This window comes from Bombina bombina, chromosome 8, assembly GCF_027579735.1.
Source record: "Bombina bombina isolate aBomBom1 chromosome 8, aBomBom1.pri, whole genome shotgun sequence".
NCBI classification, from domain to species: Eukaryota; Metazoa; Chordata; class Amphibia; order Anura; family Bombinatoridae; genus Bombina; species Bombina bombina.
Window position 1 is genome coordinate 111036764 of NC_069506.1, and position 12416 is coordinate 111049179.

The 12416-nt window shown below is 41.6% G+C and overlaps 1 protein-coding gene across 1 annotated transcript in view; it reads left to right on the forward strand.

Annotated features, from left to right (window-relative positions):
• SDF4 (stromal cell derived factor 4) overlaps positions 1-12416 on the forward strand; it is a 119310-nt gene that overhangs the window by 58820 nt on the left and 48074 nt on the right. The window lies entirely within an intron of this gene.

Here is a 12416-nt window from a genome sequence, read left to right on the forward strand (position 1 = left end):
GTGATCAGGGCCCCATACTGAAAAGATAAAGATGCTGGGACGTTTGTCTCGGACTCTGCCGCAGGAGCCTCACTCTCCCTTCTTATTACCAGGATATAGCGGTGATGAGCGTGAAGAGCCTCTGCTTCTGAATGGGGGCTTGTCCTCACCATAAGTGCCGTGTTCCCAGGGTGTCGCACTGCAGTACCGCGGTCTGTAGTAGTTAGCGCCCAGGAGGTAGTGCCAAAGCTGATAATAGACGTGCACTTATGTGTAGATTGTTCAGCAGTATCCCCGCTTGTTATACACAGTGTTGTCGCTGGCCAGGGCTCCACCTCATGAGTGGTTAGAGCAGGAAAAGTGTAGGCAGCTTGTATAATTTGTGTAGAGTTTCTGGTTGCCGGGGCGCGAACTCAAACGGCTGCGTAAGCCTCTTATAGCAGTCGTCTAAAAAGTTATAAATCTCCTCCATAACGGTCTCCGGAGTATCCATATTTTGGTAGTATGATAGGCTCCTAGGCCAAGGGATACAATAGTAAAGTGTAGGTAGCCTTCTTCTGCCTCTCTATCACTGTGTAGGCCGAAAGATGGCTGCTGCAAGTGTCAGTCCTTATGCACAATTACATCAGGGTTAAGAGATCTCCTCACTCACACCCGGTTTAACATGAGATCTGTTATGTACGTCTTCTGGGGTGTTTAGTTTGCAATAGTGTCTATCAATTTTTTGAGCTGGGTCGGTCTTTAAACTCACATTATATCTCAAAATAGCAGGAGCTTTTAGGCTGTGCGACCGATCAGCTTCAGAGTTGGCTCCTCCCCCCCAACTTTTTTTTTTGTATTTTTTTTTTTTTTTGTATGGAAATAATGAAGTTATTATGAAGGGGACAGTCTAGGCCAAAATAAACTTTCATGATTCAGATTCAGAGCATGTAATTTTAAACAATTTTCCAATTTACTTTTATCACCAATTTTGCTTTGTTCTCTTGGTATTCTTAGTTGAAAGCTTAACCTAGGAGGTTCATATGCTAATTTTTTAGACCTTGAAGGCCACCTCTTTTCAGAATGTATTTTAACAGTTTTTCACCACTAGTGGGTGTTAGTTCATGTATTTCATATAGATAACACTGTGCTCGTGCACGTGAAGTTATCTGGGAGCAGGCACTGATTGGCTAAACTGCAAGTCTGTCAAAATAACTGAAATAAAGGGGCAGTTTGCAGAGGCTTAGATACAAGATAATCACAGAGGTTAAAAGTATATTACTATAAATGTGTTGGTTAAGCAAAACTGGGGAATGGGTAATAAAGGGATTATCTATCTTTTAAAACAATAAAAATTCTGGTGTAGACTGTCCCTTTAAAGCTGTTTTTGTTAAGCTATCAGGAATTGTATATGTTTACAACTGAACTCAAGGGATTAAATGCTTCCCATTGCTTTATTGCTAGACCACCTCACAAGCATTTTTTCCAGTACTGGAATTATTTATTTGATTAAACAAACTTTAAGGGCTCCATGCACAAAGCAGCGAGAGCTGCTCTGGAGCTCTTGCGGGGCAGGTTCGTATATGCAAGACTGCTTCCTGCAATGTAAGAAGCAGCAGTCATTAGACCGCTGCTTCTTACACCCGCTTGCAGTGATTGACAGCCCCTTCAGTCGTGCGAATGAAGGGGCGAGGATTACACACTGCGAGGAGTGTGTAATGATGCATACTGGCTAGCGGAACAGATCCGCTGCCCGTATGTAGCGAAGGAGGGCAGACAGCTTCGCAAGTTGAGAAGCTGTCCGCCTCTTAGTACATGGAGCCCTAATACGTCTAAAAATGCCCTTCCTTAGATGCAACAAAAAACACATTATCTTTAAATTGTCCATTTAACATTCGTTTTTATTTTTTTTATTTTTTTTGTTGGTTAAATTTAGATGATTGAATTTACTCCCACCAAGATTATAATGGTTGTAGATTTTGTCGGAAATAAAGTGTCACATATCCTTTTTTTTTTTTTTTTGAAGAAGAAGAAGTTAGGAAACATTTTTACAAGACAATGAGTTGGTGTTACCTGTTTTGTACACGATCAGCTTGAGTCATACTAGAAGTGAAAAAAAAAGTGTGAGATAAAATCTCTTCGGTTATTTAAAGATGTGTAAGGTTGTTTTTTTAAAAAAAATCTTATGCTGTGGTTTTACAGTAGATATGATTTGCTGTTCAGTGTATTGCTGAGAAAATGTTTCTCACTTACCCTGGTTTAGTAATTACCTTTTTTATTAAATAGCTTTGGTTTACTACGTTCTGCACATACACAAATGGGATTTGTATGTTGTCTTATTAAAAATCCAGCTGGTCACATGATGAGAACAATTTCAATCTCCCAGGTGTCTTCAAACTGGGGAGATTGATAGCTCTTGCCCGCACATGATTGGCTGTGCATTGTACTGTAGTGTTTATTTTTTAATAAACATGACAATACACACATTGCTTGAAGCCTGTGAATGCAAAATGTAGACAAATGTCTTTGGAAACACAAGGGGTATCATTTTAAATCGGGTTAAATGCATGTGGCTCTAAGCACGGTCAGCCTAATATATTTTGCCTTTCCCTGGTTCATTTTGACAGCAAAGATAGCTATGCACATTGCTTGCATGCTCACACTGTCTTTGCAATTCTTTTACTCATACATGTATCTTAGATTCCTGAAACTCACCTAGTTTAGTATGAGTGAAGTTCCTTCCTCTCTATATGGGATTTAAAACAAAAGGTCTGAAATAACAATGGCTAAAACTACACAATCATGTCTCAGTAACAGTCTGGTACTTGACGTATCAAAGATACCTTCTCATACAGAATAATGTAACTCGCCTATCCTGTTTGTATGGTTTTATTTCATCTTACGTTCTGTATATACAGTGTGTTATTTCCTTCTAAATACAGGGAGAGTCCACAGCTGCATTCATTACTTGTGGGGATACAGAACCTGGCCACCAGGCGGAGGCAAAGACACCCCAGCCAAAGGCTTAAATACCTCCCCCACTTCACTCATTCCCTAGTCATTCTTTTCCTTTCATCACAGGAGGATGGCAGAGAAGTGTCGGAAGTTTATCCCGCTTCCGATTCCTTATTGAGTGTCTGTGGAGAGGAGCGTCTTCTATACCTGCCTGGGTCTTTCTACGTGCCTAAAATTGCACAAACTGAAGCGGTAGGAGTATTGAAAGAAAAATCAACAGTCTTCAATTTTGAAAAGTGCGCGCACTTCCATCATCCGTCACTGATTTGGATCTGAGACTGACATCTCACACAGAGCAAGCGAGTTATTCAGGCGAGGATGCCGAACAAGTGAGTAAATGTAACACGCTCATTTCTGACAGTATAACAGCGTATATTGTAACAGTATTATCAACTTTGGAAACAAAATAACTTTGTAACCACTGTGGATAAGAAATATCTTTGTACCCACCGATTCACAATACGTAAATGTTTGATTACATTGGGAATATACTTATAACCCTATAATACATGCATCACTGTTCTCATCTGGTCATTCATATATTCTAACTGGACATTTATACATTTGCAAGGGACTAATTTGTCCACCTCAAGATCATACTGAGGAATTGTATATGGACCTATAATATAAGTCTTCTTCTTTCAACAGTATCTTACCAGCTAAAATATCCATATCTTTACCGAATCACACAAAGACAGCGTGATTTATGGTACTTTTCTTTTTTGTATAATCTGCTTGCAATAAGCCGTATTTCTCCAACATAGGTGTGTCCGGTCCACGGCGTCATCCTTACTTGTGGGATATTCTCTTCCCCAACAGGAAATGGCAAAGAGCCCAGCAAAGCTGGTCACATGATCCCTCCTAGGCTCCGCCTTCCCCAGTCATTCTCTTTGCCGTTGTACAGGCAACATCTCCACGGAGATGGCTTAGAGTTTTTTGGTGTTTAACTGTAGTTTTTATTATTCAATCAAGAGTTTGTTATTTTAAAATAGTGCTGGTATGTACTATTTACTCTGAGACAGAAAGGTGATGAAGATTTCTGTTTGTAAGAGGAAAATGATTTTAGCAACCGTTACTAAAATCGATGGCTGTTTCCACACAGGACTGTTGAGAGGAATTAACTTCAGTTGGGGGAAACAGTGAGCAGACTTTTGCTGCTTGAGGTATGACACATTTCTAACAAGACGATGTAATGCTGGAAGCTGTCATTTTCCCTATGGGATCCGGTAAGCCATTTTTATTACATAAGAAAAAAAAGGGCTTCACAAGGGCTTTTAAGACTGTAGACATTTTCTGGGCTAAAACGATTAATATATAAACATATTTTATACTTCATAGCTTTGAGGAATTATTTTATTCTTGGGAATTATGTAAAATAACCGGCAGGCACTGTATTGGACACCTTATCCTCTAGGGGCTTTCCCTAATCATAGGCAGAGCCTCATTTTCGCGCCTCTATTGCGCACTTGTTTTTAGGAAGCATGACATGCAGATGCATGTGTGAGGAGCTCTGATACACAGAAAAGACTTTCTGAAGGCGTCATTTGGTATCGTATTCCCCTTTGGGCTTGGTTGGGTCTCAGCAAAGCAGATACCAGGGACTGTAAAGGGGTTAAATATAAAAACGGCTCCGGTTCCGTTATTTTAAGAGTTAAAGCTTTCAAATTTGGTGTGCAATACTTTTAAGGCTTTAAGACACTGTGGTGAAATTTTGGTGAATTTTGAACAATTCCTTCATACTTTTTCACATTTGCAGTAATAAAGTGTGTTCAGTTTAAAATTTAAAGTGACAGTAACGGTTTTATTTTAAAACGTTTTTTGTACTTTGTTATCAAGTTTATGCCTGTTTAACATGTCTGAACTACCAGATAGACTGTGTTCTGTATGTGGGGAAGCCAAGGTTCCTTCTCATTTAAATAGATGCGATTTATGTGACACAAAATTTAGAGAAAATGATGCCCAAGATGATTCCTCAAGTGAGGGGAGTAAGCATGGTACTGCATCATCCCCTCCTTCGTCTACACCAGTCTTGCCCACACAGGAGGCCCCTAGTACATCTAGTGCGCCAATACTCCTTACTATGCAACAATTAACGGCTGTAATGGATAATTCTATCAAAAACATTTTAGCCAAAATGCCCACTTATCAGCGAAAGCGCGACTGCTCTGTTTTAGAAAATACTGAAGAGCATGAGGACGCTGATGATATTGGTTCTGAAGTGCCCCTACACCAGTCTGAGGGGGCCAGGGAGGTTTTGTCTGAGGGAGAAATTTCAGATTCAGGGAAAATTTATCAACAAGCTGAACCTGATGTGATTACATTTAAATTTAAATTGGAACATCTCCGCGCCCGGCTTAAGGAGGTGTTATCTACTCTGGATGATTGTGAGAATTTGGTAATTCCAGAGAAATTATGTAAAATGGACAAGTTCCTAGAGGTCCCGGGGCCCCCCGAAGCTTTTCCTATACCCAAGCGGGTGGCGGACATTGTAAATAAAGAATGGGAAAGGCCCGGCATACCTTTCGTCCCTCCCCCTATATTTAAGAAATTGTTTCCTATGGTCGACCCCAGAAAGGACTTATGGCAGACAGTCCCCAAGGTCGAGGGGGCGGTTTCTACTCTAAACAAACGCACCACTATACCCATAGAAGATAGTTGTGCTTTCAAAGATCCTATGGATAAAAAATTAGAGGGTTTGCTTAAAAAGATGTTTGTTCAGCAAGGTTACCTTCTACAACCAATTTCATGCATTGTTCCTGTCACTACAGCAGCGTGTTTCTGGTTCGATGAACTAGAAAAGGCGCTCAATAAAGATTCTTCTTATGAGGAGATTTTGGACAGAATTCATGCTCTCAAATTGGCTAACTCTTTCACCCTAGACGCCACTTTGCAATTGGCTAGATTAGCGGCGAAAAATTCTGGGTTTGCTATTGTGGCGCGCAGAGCACTTTGGCTAAAATCTTGGTCAGCGGATGCGTCTTCCAAGAACAAATTGCTTAACATTCCTTTCAAGGGGAAAACGCTGTTTGGCCCTGACTTGAAAGAGATTATTTCTGATATCACTGGGGGCAAGGGCCACGCCCTTCCTCAGGATAGGTCTTTCAAGGCCAAAAATAAACCTAATTTTCGTCCCTTTCGCAGAAACGGACCAGCCCCAAGTGCTACGTCCTCTAAGCAAGAGGGTAATACTTCTCAAGCCAAGCCAGCCTGGAGGCCAATGCAAGGCTGGAACAAAGGAAAGCAGGCCAAGAAACCTGCCACTGCTACCAAGACAGCATGAGATGTTGGCCCCCGATCCGGGACCGGATCTGGTGGGGGGCAGACTCTCTCTCTTCGCTCAGGCTTGGGCAAGAGACGTTCTGGATCCTTGGGCGCTAGAAATAGTCTCCCAAGGTTATCTTCTGGAATTCAAGGGGCTTCCCCCAAGGGGGAGGTTCCACAGGTCTCAATTGTCTTCAGACCACATAAAAAAACAGGCATTCTTACATTGTGTAGAAGACCTGTTAAAAACGGGAGTGATTCATCCTGTTCCATTAGGAGAACAAGGGATGGAGTTCTACTCCAATCTGTTCGTAGTTCCCAAAAAAGAGGGAACATTTAGACCAATCTTAGATCTCAAGATCCTAAACAAGTTTCTCAAGGTTCCATCGTTCAAAATGGAAACCATTCGAACAATTCTTCCTTCCATCCAGGAAGGTCAATTCATGACCACGGTGGATTTAAAGGATGCGTATCTACATATTCCTATCCACAAGGAACATCATCGGTTCCTAAGGTTCGCATTCCTGGACAAGCATTACCAGTTTGTGGCACTTCCGTTCGGATTAGCCACTGCTCCAAGAATTTTCACAAAGGTACTAAGGTCCCTTCTAGCGGTGCTAAGACCAAGGGGCATTGCAGTAGTACCTTACTTGGACGACATTCTGATTCAAGCGTCGTCCCTTCCACAAGCAAAGGCTCACACGGACATTGTCCTGGCCTTTCTCAGATCTCACGGGTGGAAAGTGAACGTAGAAAAAAGTTCTCTATCTCCGTCAACAAGGGTTCCCTTCTTGGGAACAATAATAGACTCCTTACAAATGAGGATTTTTCTGACAGAGGCCAGAAAATCAAAACTTCTAAACTCTTGTCAAGTACTTCATTCTGTTCCTCTTCCTTCCATAGCGCAGTGCATGGAAGTAATAGGTTTGATGGTAGCGGCAATGGACATAGTTCCTTTTGCGCGAATTCATTTAAGACCATTACAACTGTGCATGCTCAGTCAGTGGAATGGGGATTATACAGACTTGTCTCCGACGATACAAGTAGATCAGAGGACCAGAGATTCACTCCGTTGGTGGCTGTCCCTGGACAACCTGTCACAGGGGATGAGCTTCCGCAGACCAGAGTGGGTCATTGTCACGACCGACGCCAGTCTGGTGGGCTGGGGCGCGGTCTGGGGACCCCTGAAAGCTCAGGGTCTTTGGTCTCGGGAAGAATCTCTTCTCCCGATAAATATTCTGGAACTGAGAGCGATATTCAATGCTCTCAAGGCTTGGCCTCAGCTAGCAAAGGCCAAATTCATACGGTTTCAATCAGACAACATGACGACTGTTGCGTACATCAACCATCAGGGGGGAACGAGGAGTTCCCTGGCGATGGAAGAAGTGACCAAAATCATTCAATGGGCGGAGACTCACTCCTGCCACTTGTCTGCAATCCACATCCCAGGAGTGGAAAATTGGGAAGCGGATTTTCTGAGTCGTCAGACATTTCATCCGGGGGAGTGGGAACTCCATCCGGAAATCTTTGCCCAAATTACTCAGTTGTGGGGCATTCCAGACATGGATCTGATGGCCTCTCGTCAGAACTTCAAGGTTCCTTGCTACGGGTCCAGATCCAGGGATCCCAAGGCGACTCTAGTAGATGCACTAGTAGCACCTTGGACCTTCAAACTAGCTTATGTATTCCCGCCGTTTCCTCTCATCCCCAGGCTGGTAGCCAGGATCAATCAGGAGAGGGCATCGGTGATCTTGATAGCTCCTGCGTGGCCACGCAGGACTTGGTATGCAGACCTGGTGAATATGTCATCGGCTCCACCATGGAAGCTACCTTTGAAACGGGACCTTCTTGTTCAAGGTCCGTTCGAACATCCGAATCTGGTCTCACTCCAACTGACTGCCTGGAGATTGAACGCTTGATCTTATCAAAGCGAGGGTTCTCAGATTCTGTCATTGATACTCTTGTTCAGGCCAGAAAGCCTGTAACTAGAAAAATCTACCACAAAATATGGAAAAAATATATCTGTTGGTGTGAATCTAAAGGATTCCCTTGGGACAAGATAAAAATTCCTAAGATTCTATCCTTTCTTCAAGAAGGTTTGGAGAAAGGATTATCTGCAAGTTCCTTGAAGGGACAGATTTCTGCCTTATCTGTGTTACTTCACAAGAAGCTGGCAGCTGTGCCAGATGTTCAAGCCTTTGTTCAGGCTCTGGTTAGAATCAAGCCTGTTTACAAACCTTTGACTCCTCCTTGGAGTCTCAATTTAGTTCTTTCAGTTCTTCAGGGGGTTCCGTTTGAACCCTTACATTCCGTTGATATTAAGTTATTATCTTGGAAAGTTTTGTTTTTGGTTGCAATTTCTTCTGCTAGAAGAGTTTCAGAATTATCTGCTCTGCAGTGTTCTCCCCCTTATCTGGTGTTCCATGCAGATAAGGTGGTTTTGCGTACTAAACCTGGTTTTCTTCCGAAAGTTGTTTCTAACAAAAACATTAACCAGGAGATAGTCGTGCCTTCTTTGTGTCCGAATCCAGTTTCAAAGAAGGAACGTTTGTTGCACAATTTGGATGTAGTTCGTGCTTTAAAATTCTATTTAGATGCTACAAAGGATTTTAGACTAACATCTTCCTTGTTTGTTGTTTATTCTGGTAAAAGGAGAGGTCAAAAAGCAACTTCTACCTCTCTCTCCTTTTGGCTTAAAAGCATCATCAGATTGGCTTACGAGACTGCCGGACGGCAGCCTCCTGAAAGAATCACAGCTCATTCCACTAGGGCTGTGGCTTCCACATGGGCCTTCAAGAACGAGGCTTCTGTTGATCAGATATGTAAGGCAGCGACTTGGTCTTCACTGCACACTTTTACTAAATTTTACAAATTTGATACTTTTGCTTCGTCTGAGGCTATTTTTGGGAGAAAGGTTTTGCAAGCCGTGGTGCCTTCCATCTAGGTGACCTGATTTGCTCCCTCCCTTCATCCGTGTCCTAAAGCTTTGGTATTGGTTCCCACAAGTAAGGATGACGCCGTGGACCGGACACACCTATGTTGGAGAAAACAGAATTTATGTTTACCTGATAAATTACTTTCTCCAACGGTGTGTCCGGTCCACGGCCCGCCCTGGTTTTTTAATCAGGTCCGATAATTTATTTTCTTTAACTACAGTCACCACGGTATCATATGATTTCTCCTATGCAAATATTCCTCCTTTACGTCGGTCGAATGACTGGGGAAGGCGGAGCCTAGGAGGGATCATGTGACCAGCTTTGCTGGGCTCTTTGCCATTTCCTGTTGGGGAAGAGAATATCCCACAAGTAAGGATGACGCCGTGGACCGGACACACCGTTGGAGAAAGTAATTTATCAGGTAAACATAAATTCTGTTTTTTGTATAATTTGCCTGCAATAAGCCGCTTTTTATATGTTAACTGTATATTATCTGCATAGCAGAGAGTGTTAGATAGCGATCACTGTATAAACATCAAGCCTGTTGATTTTATGTATTATTTTATGTATGTTTTTAACTGAGACACCGGTGTCAAAACGTTTGTTCTTATGTATCCAGATATTTAGATCTGTCCCTTTTTAGATATGTGAAATGTATTCAGTCATATTAAATCCTTTCTTCATCTTATTGGTATTTGTATTTGCTCATTTCTTATTAGCCCACTGGGTGCACCTTTAACCAGACATTTAGAGATTGCCTCTGTATTTTTAGATGGACTATTAGATTGAACTCCCACATAATCAGCAAAGTCTGCCATCAGGTGTCAAAATACACCATATATACACATATCTGTTCTTTCCACAGTCAGCCCTTGGCGCCACTAATTTTCCAACATCCTTTAATTAGATTTCGATTGGCACGCCTGCGTTTACTTCTGAGAGAGGTTTTGGCGATGTTAGAGGTTCTCAGTACTGATCCGTCAGTTGAATCTCAGTCCTCTAAATCGGATAACGATGTTGAATAAGACGAGTGGAGAGGATTAGGTTCCTGTTCCTTATCGTCTTGATTTACATTTTTGTTTTTTCTTCTCTTATTAGAATCCCAGTTCCGAGCTCTAGGGGGGATTGTGTGTGTGTGTGTGTGTGTGACAGGCTGGTCCTGATTTTGTTTACACTCTCCCTGTTTTTCAGTTAAATGTTTGGGCGTTGCCTATTTTTCCTTTGCATGCTATTCCGTTTTAGGATAGTTTTCAGTTTTTAGAGCTCTGGGTTGTTAGAGAAACTCGTATAAGACGTTTCGTCACATGGGATTTTGAGACTATTGGCTAAATTGGTCGAGTTTGTTGTAGACTTCCGGTGGGAGCATTTAGATCTCTGTTCGGGGTGATGGTCCCCCGATAATTGCGAGACCATTTTTTAAGCCACGGAGTTTATATTTATTTTGTTTATCTCAGTTTTTCTAGCATTGCTGGAATTTTAGAATTTCTGTTAGCCCTTGAATGTTTTCACAGATGTATTGTATCCTTGATGACAGGCAGGACCTGTTTTGGGTACTAGTTAAGTCTGTTCCTTACCTTTACACAAAAAGGAGTTCTTCTAGCTTCTGGTCCAGACACTTTGAGCTCTTCTATACTAGAGTACAGGCTGGACCTGGCTTTACACTTTATCTTGGAGGGGAGCTTGAGGGATCTAATGGATCTAGGAGCCCTAGAGACGGAGCTAGATTTTTTCTTTTGGGGCTGTTTTCTCTTCTCTTTATTTTGTCTTTGGGAAGTTTTGCGTGACTTTTAGAGTCATGGTCCCGGAATCTATCGCCTTGTGGGAATAATTTCTTTCCACTGTTTGGATATGGTCCAATAAGGAGAGAGAATTTTCCGTCCTAATTGGTTTCTCTGACTGTTAAGCAAAGCTTACAGGGCTCCTGTTATCTGTTAAGAAGGATGTCTTTCTATTTCATCCTTTTGAGCAAATCTGGTTTTTAGGAACCGTTTTCATACAGCGCACCTCGTTCTGATTCTCGGTTTTCCCTTTGGGGATCTGGGGGTTTAGGTGCAGCACCCTGCTCCAGATTTTGCAGTAGCATTGCACTAATGAGAGCTTCCTGGATACAGTTGCTGAGCCAATGACAAGAAGCATAGGCGTGTAGCCACCAATTACTAGCTAGCTCCTAGTAGTTCATTGCTGCTCAATAAAGAACACCAATATATAAAAAATACATTTTATAATAGAAGTCAATTGAAAAGTCTTAAAAGTTTACTTTTCACTTTCATGTCATTAGTTTATTGAGCATTACAGGTTGAACCACCAAGTTCTATTCATTTCATGCTTGGAGTCCTATCATCTGTATATTACATGGGGATACATACATGTAACTGTGTTGGTGGCATTATCTTGCTTCACTTATTGCTAATTTTGACAATGCTTTTATGGTGAAGTAGGAAAGAAATAAATTATACCCTTTATGTGGTAAGGATATATTTATTGTCCATATTCCATCCCTGGATTCATCAAAAACACCAATTACGGTATCTTCTGTGTTAGTACCCTTTGGCACTTCTGTGTAGTATCTGAAATACAATCTTGGCATATAAAACAGTATTTACGTATTGTAATAAAGATACCTGCCAATGGTAATATATTAACATAAGTGGATGATAAATATGAAGTATACGTTAGGGGTTAATTGGAATGTAGAGAATGCAACCTTACATTATGATCTAGGGTGGATTTTATAGAGAAAAAGATACTGAATAAAGCAAAGAAAATGTAATGATGAGAAGCAATGTTCTTGTAGCAAATCGCTTTGCAATCTATCAAGCTTAAAGTGAAGGTGAAGTTTTCCATTTTTGTAAGCTTTATTATATTACCCATCTACTATATAGTAAGATCGTTATTTTTTTTAAACTATTTGTATATATATATTTGTATAACAAACTGTTTTTATTTACGTTCTCGGCCGGTCTTAGCTCCTCCTCCATGTATTTCCGGGTTTTTCACTCTATTACGTACAGAACGGTCCCACCCGCTCTATACGTACTTCAAAAGCGCATTCCCGATTCCCCGACAAGTTGCGCATGCGCACACCTCGCCGTACATTCTATTTGCGCCTGCTTGACTGAAATCATTAAATAGACTGCGTTCTCAAGATTTCCTTTTATCTGGAGGAATTGCGCATTCGCAAATCTGGAGCGAGCACGGCTTGGAAGGGAGAGTAAGTAATGCCAACGCATGCGCAGAACGTCAAGC